Source organism: Calidris pugnax, unplaced genomic scaffold (genome assembly GCF_001431845.1).
Source record: "Calidris pugnax isolate Ruff unplaced genomic scaffold, ASM143184v1 scaffold18, whole genome shotgun sequence".
Lineage (NCBI taxonomy): Eukaryota > Metazoa > Chordata > Aves > Charadriiformes > Scolopacidae > Calidris > Calidris pugnax.
Window position 1 is genome coordinate 9,933,088 of NW_015090812.1, and position 5,423 is coordinate 9,938,510.

The following is a 5,423-nucleotide window of genomic DNA, read 5'->3' on the forward strand; positions in this document are numbered from 1 at the left end:
GCTGCCCAGCCTGGCCCCAGCCGCCAGGCATGATTTATGCCCGGCCGTCTGCGTGCCCATCGCTCCCCGGGGACGCAGCACCGGCCCCGGCAGGGCAGCAACGCCACCCCCTTTTGCCAGGGGCCAAGAGGCGGCCGGCCGGGCCGGGGAGGGGGACGTGGCAGCAGAGAGACACGAGCCTGTGTGTCTGGCTGGCTGGTGGCGTGGCGGGGACAGGGAAAGGGACAGGGGGGCACCCCGCGGCATGTGGCTGACGGCCAAGATGCAACATTAGCCGGGAGCGGTTCTGTCAGCCCTGCCCAGCCTCCGGGCACCAGCTATCCCCGTCCGGGGGGGAAAAGGTGGGTCTGCAGAGCCCCTGGGCCGTGGCTGCACACCCTCCCCGGGCAGAGCACCCATGGGTGCACTGGGGCAGGGTGGTGCTTGGGGGACACAATCCCTGGGGCTATGCTCGTCCCAGCCTGGGGTCCTCAGCAGCCAGCAGCCCGTGGGCGGTGGGCTGAGCATTGCAGCAGGATGGCAGCCACCCCCAGCTGCTCCAGGTCCACAGGGGACTGACATGGGATAGCTCCCAGTGGCCAGGCAGCAGGGGGAGCGGGGACAGCTATTTTGGGCAGCCCAAGGCACCCCAGCTGTCATGCTCTCTGCAGCACGGAGCCTGCTCCGGAGCAAGACCCGGGTGCTGTCCTGAGCAGCATTAGGGGAGGTGCCCACACTTCCCATGAGGACCCCAGCACCCTGCTTTTTCCCGCACCCAAAGGAGAGACACATCCCAGGGATGAGGCAGCCCCGTGCAGAGCTGACATGGTTGATGCTGAATCCATCCAGACAGCTCTGTGCCCCCCGGCCAGCTGCAACCAGGGCAGAGGGAGGAACAACAGCCTTGGGACCTGCAGCCAAAGTATGAGCTCCTGGCAATGGAGCTCTTGTCTGTGCCCTGGGCTGTCCCTGCTGTCACACGTGTCCACGGTGTGAAACACCAGCCCTGTGCTGTGAGCTGGGCACCATGTGTGCCACCAAGGTGGGCTGCAGGGAGGGCTGCGTGGGGCAGTGTGAGGGCCTGGCTTTATCCTCCACGGCCAGTGGCCCCAGGGCGCTGTCAGTTTGCTCACCTGTCTCGCTGCCCATCCGAGCGAGAGCTTCCCCCAGGCTGGCTGGATCTTCCGCGAGGGATTTTTCCAGACCTCGGAGTGGAAAGTCCCCAGGAGCTGTGGCCGCTGGGGGGGCAGCTCCCTGTGGCCAGGAGCAATGATGCCTGTGGCATCTCCTCCCATCCCCGAGGCCACTTGCCTTGCCCTGGCACTCGCCCAAGCTGTGGCACTCAGCCGAAGCGGGGAGCTGGAGGGGGTGAGAGCTGCTGGCAAAGCCCCAGGGCAGGAGCACGGAGAGCCCAGGAGGAAGCTGAGCCCAGGGCTGGGTGAGGGGCAGCCCTCATCACAGCAGGGACAGGGGTCCCAGGACGCAGGGGGGTGCCAGAGCAGGAGTATGGCACTGCTCCCACAGCACTGCAAACACATCAGGTCTTTGCTGGGGAGTGATGTGGATCTTGTGAGGTGGCTTCAAATTATTGGCAAATCAGGGACAATTTTGGAACTTTCCAAGAGCTCTGGTATGACCGCAGGTGCTGTGGGGCAGGAGATAATGTGCTATCAGAGACCAGTTCCTCTCCTCTTGTGCCAGGCACGATGTGGAGGATATGCTGGGGAGAAAAGCAAGGTGGGAAAGCTGAAACAGCAAAACATGAGCTGGTGGCTCTTTCCTGAAACTTCCCTTTGTAGCATCCTTCCTGATAACACAGAGGTGGCTATGCCACCCCCAGAATGGGCACATCCAGCCTGTGTGTGGACTTCTACCCTCATCCCCCTCATCCTGATGGCAGAGGGTGTCCTCTGCCAGCTCAGTCCCTCCCTAGGCTCCAGTGCTCAGGTGGGAATCTGGGGGACTGGGATAATGGTCACCCCAGGGTGGGTGGTCCCCCTGTTTCTGCAGCTCCCCGGGCAGCCTAGTCCCCTTCAGGGCTGGCCTGCAGCCCGGTGAGCTGGGCGCCACTTCTGAGAAGCTGGTTTAAATGAAAGCAGGTTGATGGTGGTGACATGCCACCATGCCAAAGCCAAGCTTTGCCCTCCCCCTGCCTGGGACACAGACAAATACCGGGGGTGTGATCCAGGGTGGGGAGGGCAGGGACCCCCTGGCTCTGCAGGCAGCATCCCACCACAGGGAGACCTCGGGCCATACCCATACTCAGTGACACTGGGACTCACAGAACTCAGGAAGCAGGTTGGGAACACTGCCTTGGGGTCCCCCTAGGAGGTGCCCAGCCGGCCCCCATGCCGGGCACACAGAAGGGGACAGCATTAAATCCTGCTGCGTTTTGTACAGCCCCAAAGTGAAGCTCTGAACCACGCCAGGGCTCCCAGCGCGGGGGGGGTCACCATGGCCTTGTGCCATGGACCTGGTGCACGGGAAGTCTCTGGTGATTGCTGGTGCTTTGGCCGGCCCTGCCCTCTCTCAGGTGCTGGGAGCTGGCATTTCCTCCCCACCCTTCACCCCCCTGGATCCCTGCCCACGTTTGCCTGCAGTTTCCCAGGCAACAGCACCCATGGAGATGGGAAAGAAGAGGAGAGGCCATGCCGCCGAGGCGTCTCTGCCACCTGCATGTTGACCCATGTCCCCTGCAGAGATGCCACAGCTGCCATGGCGTCACCGCACCTGCTCGCTGGGGGGGGGCAAGCCACCAGCCCCACAGATTTGAATGGTGCTGGGGAAGGGGTACTGTGGCATCACCCCCACCACCCTGTGGGGGCTTGGGGGACACTGTGACACCTGTCAGCCTGGCGGAGGGATGGTGAGGCAGGAGAGACATGGGTGCCCCAAGGAAGGGAGGGGGGGAGAAGAGGGGGGAAAATTACTATCAGGCAAGGAGAGATGGGTGAAGGGGGCACAAGCACAGGATGGAGACTCCCACCTGTCCCACATCCCTCTGGCACTGCAGGCACCCCACGGACCACATTTGTCCTCTGACCCTGCTGTGACTCCAGGCACCATGAGACCCCAGGGAAGTCCTGGCCAGCACAGCAGGACCATGGCCAAAGCCATGGGTGAACAAAGTGCTCAGGCTCCTGGGGAGGAGGCGTTTGCTCCCCAGTGCAGGGTGCTGCAGGGGCACCACAGCATCTTGGAGCAGCCCCTCGCTGACCTGCCAGGGGCTGTGGGGCCCCTCCTCCTGTTTCCCCAAATCAAGACATGGGAGAGCCCACAGAGGAGATGCACAGAAAGGGACCAAGACCCTGAGGAGAGGGGTTGGAAGCCTGAGTTTCATCCACAGAAATGTATCCCTTGAGGCTCAAGTCTGCAGCTCCGCAGCTGGCAGCTCCTCTCCAAAGCCCAGACCCTGAGGCAGGGGTGTGGGTTCTGGCTCTGACGCAGGATGCTGGGCGTGGGATGCTGGATTCGGGATGCCAGGTGTGGGGTGCTGGATTCAGGTGCCGGGTGCCGGATTTTGGGTGCAGGGTGGGGCGCGAGGCCACGTGCAGCCAGGAGCGAGGTGAGCAGCCCGGCTCCCGGTGCAGAGCAGCCATGCGCGGGCGCTGCGAGGGCGTGGGAGGACACGAGCACCCGCCGGTTGCTCTGCTGCCTTCCCCTTCCTGCTGTGGGTGCCTTGGCTTTGGCTTTACTGCACTTGCAAAACGAAAGCAGTGCCGGCCCCGTGAGTGTGCTGCTGAGGTCTCCCATCCTGCAGCCCAGCACCCTACAGAGCCTGAACAGTGGGACCTGCAGTAGCTGACCAGGCATCCCATTGTGGCCGCCACTTCCACCCCATCCCATGCTGAGGAGTTCCTTAACCAGGCAGCAACCCGCAGAGACAACGGCGATCCCTGGAGAGGCAGGTGAGGGATGCTGCCCGAGTCGGCTGGAGCACCGAGGGGTGGGGTTCAGCCCTGGGTTGGGGTATGGGGCTACAGAGGCAGCAAGGACCAGGGAGCGCTCCGTGGGATGTGGGAAGGGATGTGGGAAGGGATGTGGGAAGCTATTGCCGTACTTGGGGTGCTGGGCTGTGGGGTGCAAGGTCCTCACTGCACCCCTGGCACACTCCCCATAGCCAGCCCGAGGCCCCGGTGAGAAACACGCCCCGGGAGCAGGGTGCCGGGGCGCAGGCACCCGTCCCGGCATGCGGGAAGCCCAGCGGGACGGGGAGGGGAGGGAAGGGGAGGGAAGGGGAGGGGAGGGAAGGGGAGGCCTCGGCGAGGGGCCAGGCGAGGCGTAGCCCCCGGCGCACCCGTCATGCATTACTGGAAACATCTGGCCTGGGCTGCGGGGGCGTGCGTCGGCCGCACATGCGTGTGCACACATGCACACGGGTGTGGGGATGCACACATGCACATAGGGCTTTACCAGTGTGTGTACATCAGTACACGCATCCCCATCTGTGTACGCTCACGTTCATGTGGGCGCATGTACCTACACATGTGTACACACACATGCACAGGCATGGAGGTTTGCACACGCGTGTAGATTCCCACATACACGTGTATGAATATAAATATAGACATATACACTTACATGTGTATACACACACATAAATACATAGATGTATGTGCCCAGATTTGCGTGCACGCTTGTGCATGGACATACAGGTGTGTGTGCATGGACCCACACACGTGCAACAGATACAGGCACACAGACACACACATGTACAACAGACATAGTAACCACACGCATCCTGGCCGGAGCCTGTGGCCATCCCCCTGCCTGGTTTTGTCCTGGTGCTCGTGGTGCCCATCTTGCTGCTGTGTCCTGCCAGTGTGATCCTATGTGCGCACACACTGCGTGCAGCTGTTCCTGTGGGTGTGAAAACACGCGTGTGTGTACGAATGTGTGCCCTGCAGGAGCCCGTGTGTGACCGTATGTCCCACATATGTCCACATGGGTATCCACATGCCTGTCGTGGGTGTCCACATGCCTGTGGGCTGCCAATGCCCATGTGTGCCAAGTATGCTGTGTGTGCCCAAGTGTGCCAAGTGCATAGCACGCCCGTGTGCCCCCGTGTGCCCACGTGTGCCCCCGTGCCCGCGCATACCTGTGTGTGCAGCGCGCCCGCGTATGCCCGTGTGTACCCGCGTGTGCCGTGTGTACCTGTGTGCCCACGCGTGTAGCATGCGTACCACGTGTGCCCCTCACGCCCCGCTAGTGCCCGCCGGTGCCCGGGCCCCCGGTGCGGGTACCGAAGCGGGGCGCTGGGGAGCGCGGCGGCGCGGGGGGCGGAGCGCGGCGGCGGCGGCGGGGGCGAGAGGCGGCGCCAGCCCCCACCGACCTCCAAACTTTCATTAAGTCGGCACCACCGGTGGCGGCGGCTCTGGGCCTGGCACGGCCACCGGCACCGGTACCGGCAGCGGCCCGGGCGCGGCGCCCCCGCAGGCCCACCC